The sequence below is a fragment of the Lycium ferocissimum genome, unplaced genomic scaffold, assembly GCF_029784015.1.
Source record: "Lycium ferocissimum isolate CSIRO_LF1 unplaced genomic scaffold, AGI_CSIRO_Lferr_CH_V1 ctg19779, whole genome shotgun sequence".
NCBI lineage: Eukaryota > Viridiplantae > Streptophyta > Magnoliopsida > Solanales > Solanaceae > Lycium > Lycium ferocissimum.
Window position 1 is genome coordinate 1,587 of NW_026718634.1, and position 11,289 is coordinate 12,875.

An 11,289-nucleotide genomic window follows, 5' to 3' on the forward strand; every position below is an offset into this window, starting at 1 on the left:
ATTGGGACACACATACTAGTTAACGTAACCACACATAAAATATCGTGTATACCTTTACTAACTCCTTACTTACAAAGTATCCCCCAATACTGTTTAAACTCGTCCTAATTCTGTAGCTGTAATATGTCTTCTCTCTCTTTGCCAAGCCGGTCTACCTTATCTCTCGCAATTATTTAGATTTTCCAATCGTGAATTTTACACGCTTCTAATTTCCCTCAAGCTATTCTAGTTCCTCATCCTTCACTTATGTCTGAATCTATAGGACTTCTTAGCACACTTCCTAGGGGGTCACCCATCCTAGTACTACTCTCGCCCAAGCATGCTTAACTTCGAAGTTCTGATGGGATCCGATGCGTTAGTGCTAGTATGATCACATCCATCCTGCTGCGTGGCCTTTATCACATGACCTAAAACAAGTTGAAGTTCTAGCGGATCCCAATAAAATTCCAATAATGCATCTCCCTCCGGATTGGAAAGGTCCCTTACTCTACTGACCGAGCAAATGCTGGTTTAGCCTTCGGAACTCCCAATAACAACCATCAATCAACACACACGACTGTGTCCTATACCTAATTTTAAGATTTCTAGTGGTGGCCAAAAACATCTTAGTCGCAATTACCTATAAGTACTTTAGTTATTGGTTTCTCTAAAACTCCCATTTGTCAACTATTAATGAAATCCTGCAATAATCGTACACATATGAAAAAAATATTTCAATAAAATACGTATATACCTGTAGCCAGCCTGTCCCGTTCTTGATCTCGAGGGCTATAAAGTGAAGTATCCTCCTCATCGTCCTCTCGCCATCTACTGGTCTGGCCCTCCTCATCTCCCCCATCCAAATCCGAGGGGTATGAATATCCTGGCGACTCCTGATTTACCGAAGGCTAAGATAAAGGGCTAGAATAATCGGTAACACTCACAAGCATAGTTGCCCTAATATAGTGCTCCACCATAGGAGAAGCTGGAGGGGTCAACTCTGGTACAGCCTCGAGAGCCTCCTCCACCGGCGTCTCATACGAACCCTCAGACGGGTCCGTCTCATAACTATCTTTCGACGAGTCCTCCTCCTTGGAAATCACGAACTCTGGGGGGATCGTCTCGATGTCCTCGAAAGGGTCCGTCTGAATAGAATAGCTAGGACTCCTCCTACTCGGTCCGGGGATTTGTGGTCCCGAATCCACCTTGGAGGCCTTCTTGGCACCCTTACTATCTGAAGCCGATCTCTTCATCTCTTATCAGGCTGCACCTACCTACAGGAAAAGAGAGTCAGAAACGATCTTTCCAAGACTCTAGCTCTAACGCACGATCTAAGATAGAAAGAAAGGTCAATGATTCCTAAATGCCCCGCAGCCACCTGTTTATAAGTGTGGCCGGCTTCATACTCATAAACAGGACTTTACCGGACACGGTCTGTAGATAATCCTAGGATGAACTACTCTGATACCACTTTTGTCACGACCCCAAACCAATGGGCCGTGATGAGTACCCGACCATTACTGACCAAGCACCCCTAAACTCGTACTTGCCATATGTTGAATAACCTGGTGGCCCATTGTTGACTTATATCTGAGTGATAACATCTGCTGTAAAATTTATTCAATAAACTCTACCTCGAAAACTCATAAACTATACACATGCATATATATATATATAGGCATACGCGTAAATGATGACAGTGTAGGCCGACTAGGCCACTACATATGCTGTACAACATAATAATAGCTGACATAGCTACACGACACTCCTTCTATATACAATTGTCTACAGACCTCTATGGAATATGAACTGCAGAAAAGACAGGACAAAGCCCCTGTCATGCCCATATATCCACATATCAAGATAGCATACCAAAAAAGGCCGGCCTCCGGACCAATGGAGCGCACCGATCATGGGCCGAGGGGAGATCCACCGGGTACCGGATCGTCCACCGGCTACCTAATCCAGCGGGCATGAACGCAAAGTCCACAAGAAAGGACGTAAGTACGAACAATGTACTGAGTATGTAAGGTATGAATAACAACATAATAAGAAGTATGGAACATAACATGAGATAAAGAGATGACCTGTACATCTGATTGCCTCATAAGGCGGATATCATGCATGCTTAGCTTTCAAAGAAAACATTTCTCATATACAAATATCATAATAGTGTTGCGGAACGTGCAGCCCGATCCATAAATATATTATATTGCTACAGAACGTGCAGCCCGATCCATATATATTATATTGCTACGGAACGTGCAGCCCGATCCATACATATTATATTGCTAAGGAACGTGCAGCCCGATCCATACCCATATATCCCGCGTCCGGGATGATGTCATAATATACCAACTGATTAGGTGGATATATCTATATATATATATATAAGCATGCATGAGAGCCCAAATAAAATCTACGACTCTATCAGAGTGGCGGAAGGTCGGTAACCTCCGATTATGTTGTGGAGCAATCATCAGCGCTATATCTCACCTTGAAGGAACAATGATTATAAGGTGAGATCAATAACAATGAATAAAATCAAGGAAATCATGAAATAAGGTCAACAATCTCATCATAGCATTTAAAATCGTAAAGTTTGAGACTTCTCGGAACGGGATCATCATCATCATTATCATTTCCATCATGAAAACATAATCTTCTTTAGCGTCATAAGAAACTTTAAGAATCATGAATCTTTAGCTTTTGGAAATAAGGACATTATGGAAGATATGTATGGATTCACAAGAAAGAAGCCATCATTGTCATCATGGTCCTTGTAGAAAACATCTTGTCTTTAATATCACAAAAACCTTGAGAATCATGAACTTCTAGCTTTTCGAGACCAAGGGTGTTATGGATGACATATATGGAATCGTAACGTAGGACTCATGCCTTTAGAAAGAAAGGGACTAGCCTTAACATATCTTTCGGTCTCCTTGGTGATTCAACGTTTATCCTTCCATGCTCATAAATCTACATATAGACCATTCGTACTATAGTTTGGCTCAAAGTCATACGGCCATCTCAAATCCTTAATTTAATTCCATTTAGAATCTACCGAAATTCGGGCAGCATCTCCCCTGTTTATATGTCTAGCCCGAAATCACAATTCAACAACCAACAGCATCAACAACATCATCACCAACACCAACAACATCATCACCAACACCATTTATGTTTCATTAAAAATATCCCACATGATGTTTTCCAAATTTCTCAACTAAACAACTTGTAGTATGACTATTTAATAGCTTTTCCTTAGGAACTAAATCGAAACTAATATTAATAAGGAGAGATTCATATCTTACTCTCTCTAGTATTGCAATATCTTCACTTTCCACTTTGAATTTTGAGCGTAACCCGTCGCTATACGATTTTATAATCGCAACTATACACTGTCTGGACCAGAATCCGGGGATTATACTCAATTTGCATTAAAATTTGGTGTGTGGAAATTGGTGGAAGATTCCAGAAATTTGGAGAGGTTTTCAGGGGTGGTTTTGAAGAAAATAAGGGGGTAACCCCTTTTTATAACATTTTAGGCTCGGGTTGCACCGACCTAAAAATTGCTCAGTGCGTTCGCGCCCACTAGTAGCACGTTCGTGCTGAGTTGGCCCTTGGTGCTCTGCATGTTCGTGCCACTCCTTGGCGTGTTCGCGCAGACCATTTTCTGGCCTGCCAGCCTGATTTGTAACACCCATATCTCCTTACTCCGGTATCATATTGAGGAGCGATTTGTTGTGCTGGAAACTATACTTCGTGAACTTCACTTTAGGCTTTTGCTTTGCCTCAAAACTCCTCGTATACTAAAATATTTCCTCTCCTCAAGTAGGGTCAAAATTGCCCCTCATATTTTCTCCAAAGTCCAACAAGCTTGGTTCTCCTTAATTCACTTACTCTCCAATCTTCCCATAGCTTATTATATGAACTAAACCTTCATACCCATAGGATAAACGCATGCAATCATAAATACCCTTAAAGGCAACTCCAAAGTCCATATTTGAAGCAACCAACGCTTTCGGATTTCAACATACAGAACTACGGGGTGTAACAAATTCTCCTTTACACCCAGTAACACCCACAATCCCTCATAAAACTCCCAACCTCTTCACTTCTAAAAACTTAAACCCTCTGCTCGAAGATTTTTTTTATGAAGACTCTCTCTGATTTTTACTCAACTTTTCAAGTTTTTTTTCCTCAAATTTCTTGACAAATCAGGTATGCATCTGTGTAGCGCCCCTTTCCTTTGTTTTTGTTTTTCTAAATTTGGTCTGGAACTCGAAAAGACACAGCTGGGGTTCCTAAAGTGAAGAAATTCACATATGATGGAACGAGGATTGTGTCTACCATGTTATGAACTATGTTGGGGGCATACTAATTAGACCGGGGAATTCAAATACAATGTTGAGCATAAAGGGTAGAAATCATGACCTAGGGTTTGAAATTGTTGGCTGAAATTCATGCTCGTAGGTGGAATTGTTTGAAATTATTGGTTGGGGGTGGGGAATTAGGTATGTTTATTGTTAATAAGACTCGGGGATGAGAGTATCATACCTCCAACTAAGTCGGCGGGCATTTTGATCCATATTCATGTCGATTCATTATGCCCGCCAACGGTTCGAAAAAGCGATTACATGATATTGATGGATAAATAGAGTGAAGTCTGAGTATCTCCAATGGGTTGGAGGGTATTTTGATTGATAACTTGGGTTTGACATTGTTATACTCGAAAAAAAAAAAAAAAAAACCGACAATGTGTGGGTGAAATCTGAGTAACCTAAAAGCCCCTTACCCCGAAAAATTTGTGCATAAATGAACAATTAGTCTGTGATGCTTGAATATTTTTGAACTGCAATCAACTTGTAGAGTTTGTGTACCAATCATTGGGCTGTAAACATGATTGACGGTACCGTTAGTAGGTCGACGAACTGTCTTTGTACAAAGATGGTATCGTCAATCTGCTCGATGGTCCATCGACATGTTTGACGGTCCGTTGATGTACATCGACGGTCTGCAGAATAATTTTTTTGAACACAGACAGAATGCACTGAAACACCCTTGTTTGATCAAATATTGTATGGATTAACTAGAAATTGGTTTTTGCTTACAGATATGGCTCCACCCAAGATGATAACTACACGAGGGTGTGATTAAAGGCAAACACAGAGAGAAACGGGTAGAAGGAGGCCCAGTAGTCAACCCACTTTGAGAGATGAACCTTCGAATGATGAGCCTGAGGTTATGCCAGTAAGGAAGAATAGGGCGGCCGTTCCCGTTTGGAACAGGTAGGTCACAGTGCCATCTCGTTCACCTTCCGGTTCCTTCCAGTCTGAAGAGGAGGGATCTTCTTCATCCAGATCAAGTAACGAAGATGCAGAGGACGGTTCAGAGGCTGCTTCAGGAGACGCTACAGAGGGTGATTTACAGGCCTCATAGTCACCCATCGGATCCCCGACACAGCAGAGTTCACCTCCAGTTGAGGGTGATGATGCCACTACATCTCAAGAGGTTAGAACCAGAAATTTGGAAGATGATTGACATCGGTTCATAGTCGAGGGTGCTAAGGAGTTGTTTAAGGCTGGGATTACATTGAAAAATAGTACCAGGCGGAACGAGAATAAAACCGTCCATGAGGAGAGGCGTATCAGTTTTGAGGTTCTAGAGATCCTCCCCCGCACTAGAGGCGCCATTGAGCACTATCATCTGGGCTTCATAGATAATGCTCCCGGGGAGTACCATCCAGTGTTGGTGCAAGACTTATATGCTGCGTATGGAACCTTGATTAACAAAGTAAGAAAACAGCAACAGAGGCTGATTCAGATTAACCCATTGACAGAGGTCGAGGTGAAAGGAGTGAAAGTTGATATCTCCGCTGAGGAAATCAATAGGGTGTATTTCGATAATGACTATACTGCTCTTAGATAGACAAATGAGTTGGATGAAAAACTTGACAGAAGGGATGAGCTGACAGTCCGAGATTGGGTGGCAGCAGTGATTGGACGACCAACCCAGAGGGCAGAGACTACTAACATGTCCCAACGGATAAAGAAGCGCTGGTTGACACTTGATGCCAAGTTCTGGTGGAGTGAGCTACAGTTGTGGCTCCTTCCTACTCAGACCAACAATCATTATTGGCAGATCCATCATCTTGGCTACATTAATGACTAGATACCCGATTAATTTCGGGCGGTTGGCTGCCGATGAGATTCAGCTGAGAGCCTCATAGTCCATTACTTCATTGATATATCCGTGTTTGATTGCTGAGCTCATTCAGAGGGCACATGTCCTTATTCTACCAGATATTGATCACGAGATTACAGCCTCGCATATGTACTCGGTGAAGAAGAGCAGAGATGAGGCAATTAGAGAGGGCCAAGGTGCGGAGAATGGTTTCCCAGTATTTTTTGGGGGTTTGCCTGAGCCTCAGGATATTCAGTCTTTAGGGGCCACCGGTGATACTACTAAGGTGTTACCCGCCGCTACTGCCTAAATTTTTAAGCCTATTCAGACTACAGATCCTGAGCCTGCACACACAGATGCACCAGCGACTCAGACTCCAGCTTCATAGCTATAGGCTGTAGCTCCACAACCACAGACTGCTATGCCACAGCCACGGAGGCCCACTGCCCCGTCACAGGGAGCAACCAGAGTTGTGGACCTATATGCTTTTCACTCGAGAACTTCAGGAAATTTGCAAAGCAGGCAGCGACAGCAGATGAGCAGTCCAAAGTTATAGTTAGGTAGCTGGATGAGTTTGTAAATCAGAGAGTTACGACTGTCATGATGAGACCGAGGCAAACCACGGTTTGCTTGGATAGCTTTGAGACGAGGCTCGCAGCTTTGGAGTTGTCTCAGCCGAGTACTTCTATTGATGCATTGCGGGTGGAGTTGGAGTAACTGAAGGCTGTAGTACTGATTTTATAGGCCCGTGATCTGAGTGTAGGGATGATGCCACCTCTCGCCAGGACTGAGGTAGAAGAGTACGTGCTTCCAGTGATACAGTTACTTGATATTCAGGGAGTTCATACTGCCGCTCTAGCAATTGGTGTTCAGGAAAAGAAGAAAAGAGTGATGGAGGAGGATAATGAGGAAGATGAGTTGCGAGGGAGGACTCGCCTGAGGGGTCCGAGTATAGAGGAGCAGCAGATGGACAAAGCCATTAGGAACTCTCTTATGCTGAACCTCCCTTATGGGATTGCGGGAGTCACCTCGAGCAGTGTGCCAGCTGGAGAGACCTTGCTGTCACACCCTAATTTCCGATAGGGCATGATGGGCACCCGACCCTTACTTAGGGCTGAGCGAACCCGCTGATTCTTGTGATACACATAATCTTACTGGGCCCTTATATCATGAAAGGAATGCATAAAGAAAGTTTTTCAAGAACAACATACTATTCATCTATCTCAAATCATGTAAAATCGGTAAACATATGAAATTTGCAACAAAATGCATAATGACACATCGGCTTACATAGCTGTTTACAAAACTGACATATCATACACTCGACTCTGTCTGCAAAGTCTCTAAATTAACCCAAGATACCACAACACGAGATACTCGACTCGGTAAAGCACTCTAGGAAGAAATGGGGCTCGCCAATCGAGCCGGAACATCTCTACTCATCCGCATACACACACGTGGCATGAAACGCGACCCCCGAAGAAAGGGGGTCGGTACGAATATGTATCGAGCAAAAGCATGAAACACGATATTAATCATACCGAGATAAGAAGTATAGGAAAATCATGAGGTTTGCCTTGAAACATAAATCATGCGTGTCAATGTCATATCAAATTCATTATGAAACTGAGAAACATAATTAGAAAATCATCTTGTACATATGCATAGATATAACGTGCCCCGACCCTCTAGTGAGGGACGCGGTAAGTAAAATCATCATATACATGTACATATATATATATATATATATATACCACCGCCCTACAGTGAGGACTCGGTGAAGTAATCATCATAGCATCATTTCATTATATGCATCATGTCATCATATATATATATATATATATATATATACACACACCGTACCCGGCCCTCTAGTGAGGGACTCGGTGAATAGAATCATCATATGCCATCCTGGCCGCCGTCCCCGCATCATCACATCATCATGTAATCACATCATCATATCATCATATATATATACCGTGCCGGCCCTCTAGTGAGGGACTCGGTGAATAATGCGGTGGAGAGCGTGCACGAATACGTACCCGGCCCGGGACTCGGTGATAGACATATTGAGCTTTGCACGAGCAGAGTAGTGAGAAACCATATGTACATAAATCATCATCACAGACTCAATGGATACGTAAGTAGTCGACGCTCGAGAGTTAAAACAGTAATCATGTTAAGTTCTTTAAAAAAAAAAAGTCGTTAGGACTATACAAAAGAAAATCTCGGGGACCACGGATATGCATCAACCAATCCGGGCCCGCCCATGAAAGTTAGAGTCATTAGACGTTATAGGATTATTTGCGGACATATCAAAGCAATCCGGTTCCGTCTAAGAAAGTTACGGACATTTTTCAACATAAAAATCCTTTTGGAGCAAAACTCTTTTACAACATTTGAAATCCAATCATACAAAAGACGTATGGTCCATAATTCTACTACATTAAGAATGCCAACATTAAGAAGCAAATAAGAATCGTAAACATGCTCGGAACTTAAGAATGGAGTTAATCCCAAGGCACATATCATGTCATATCTTACTTACGTCTAAGACATGCCAAAAGAAGGAAGGAGTAAGCTTTACATACCTTGTCCGCTCCCTAAGCTAATCCAAACTAAGTCTCGGCTTCCCAAAATCTACAACAACATCATTAAATACTAACATTAGCTACGGGCACTTAGAATTCAATCCCGGTGGCACTTAATTCTACGAGAAATTTGGGCAGCATTTCCCGTTTATATGCCTAGCCCGAATTCTCAATTCGGTAACCAACAACATCAACAACAATACCAATAGTATTAACATCATTTCCAATACCGACGTATGCCATAAAACAGCCCGCATTAATGTTTTTAAATTTCTCAACCAACCAAATTTGCGATATAACTATATAATAATTTTATTTCGTAAAGGAGTCGGAATTCATATGAACAACATCAATAACAATAGCCTTCACATTTTACAAGTTAAATACATTTATTTTCATCCAAAATTCTCCTCAAATCTCCTTCCATAATTCACAACACCAACAAACGAATTTATCGAGGGCTATTCCCTCCGTGCTAATCCGTTAAAATTCTAAATAAACTCGTTAACAATGAAAAGTAACCGTATTCATACCTTAAGCATGCAGCCCCCACTTTATCACTCTTCTCCTTGGTTGATTTTTAGCTCAAATTGAAGACAACGCAGCGTACAACACTTTTCTCTTCATGGGCTTCGGAATTCGGGGCTCAGAATTCGGTCAAAATTGGTTTTTCTTCTCTCCAAGGCTCTTCTCTCTCTCTCTCTTTCCAGAATTTTCTGGTGTTCTTGGTCTGAAAAATGAGAGGAAAGGGCTGAAATTTCACTTAAATAGGCATGGGTCATGGGCCTAACCCGATTGGGCCCGGTTTGGGCCTAGCCCACTGACCTTTCCGTTTTAAAACACCCATATCTCCTTATCCCGATGTCACCTGTGGGGCCACGACCTATGTTTGGAAAGATAATTCAATTATCTACAACTTCTATCTTTGGTGTTTTTCCAAATTCCAAACTCATAATACCGTTGATGCCCCTCGAAGTCAGATCACCCGAAAACATTACTTAAAAATATTTGTTTGGAGGACTTCCACTTTGATTTGGCTCAAGGGTCCTTCTTGAGTTATGTTTAACTTCACATATGTGATTCATATAAATTGTCGCATGTCCCAAAAAAATCTCAATGTGTGGGCCCCACCTCGGCTTGCGAATAATCCGACGTACAAAAATACGAAATATAATACTGTCAACGTGAGTTTAAATTATGAAGCAACAACATGATTGTCAATTTTTAAGCACGTTAATAAGGACCTTCCAAATGGTTGGAATACTAGAAGAAAATATTTTTTTTGATCACTATTTTTGGGCTTCAATTTTTTTTGACCACCATGGCCGAATGGCCTTCTTTCTTTTCCCTCCAAGCTTCTTGAGTTTTCTAAGGGTGAGAATGATGAAGATGATTTAATTAGTCATCTTCTAACCACATATATAAAACATCCATATGGCCCATGGCCCACACCCATGTGGCCGGCCACTTGGCCATTTTTATTTCATGGATTTTAACTTTCCAATATTCACTTTTAACCCCAAATTTTTCCTTAATATTCCATGCCATTAAAATCATAAGCAACTTATGTCTTAAAACAAAGTCGTAGTTAAAAGTCTCTACTTCGCCTCCGGAATAGCCTTGTCCTTAACTTATCATGGTTAACTCGGATTGTCCCGATGTACGAAATACGGGATATAACATCCTTCCCCCTTTAGAACATTCGTCCTCGAATGTTCAACTAATCTCATAAAGTCTCATAAGGATCTCGGGGGGGGGAGGGGGGAGGGGGTTTCCTTTATTACTATAGTATGCAGTCCCATCTACTGATTACATTTCTCCTTCATTTTCTCTTGACTTCTCAAGTCATCTCCTTCCGTTATTATTCGCCACAATATCTTAACCAAAGCCACGTCTTTAGTACTGTAACCTCCTTACCTTGCGAACATTGTAATAAGGTCCAATATATATCTCGAGTTAAACTTCCCCTCCTTGTCGAATCTTATTACACCTTTCATGGGTGATATCTTTAAGCATACTCACTCGCCAATCTGAGATTCTAAGTGTCGACACCCATTGTCGTCATATGGTTTCTGTCGTCTCTGAGTTGCTAATAGCCGTCCCCTGCTTTAACTATCATCAGCTAATATAATTCTGAAAAAAATTTAAAGTATAAATTCACCCTCTTTTAGTAACCATCTTGCTTAAATCATCTTATAATCCTCCTTTACTCGGCTTGTATCTGTCACGCCCTGATTTTGCTAGGGCGTGATGGGCACCCGACCCCACGTTCGGGCGAGCGACCGACTCTTATTACGTACATAACTTTCGGACTCTTAATCGGACAAAATGACAAATACGGTAAATAATTACGGAAATATCTTTGTAATGTACAAATCAACGAAATTTGTAATCATGCGGAATTTATGACATAATACAAATGACATGACGGCCGGTGAGCCGCCTACGGCGACATCCGGAACCCACTGCTGTGCGCAAAGTCTCAACGAGATGACGGAACACGCATACACACGGCGGCTTGGCGGCACTCCGG

The 11,289-nt window shown here is 41.9% G+C and overlaps 1 pseudogene; it reads right to left on the minus strand.

Moving 5' to 3' along the window:
- Positions 1 to 260: 260 nt before the first annotated feature.
- LOC132043005 (5S ribosomal RNA) lies at positions 261 to 378 on the minus strand (annotated as a pseudogene).
- Positions 379 to 11,289: the final 10,911 nt, after the last annotated feature.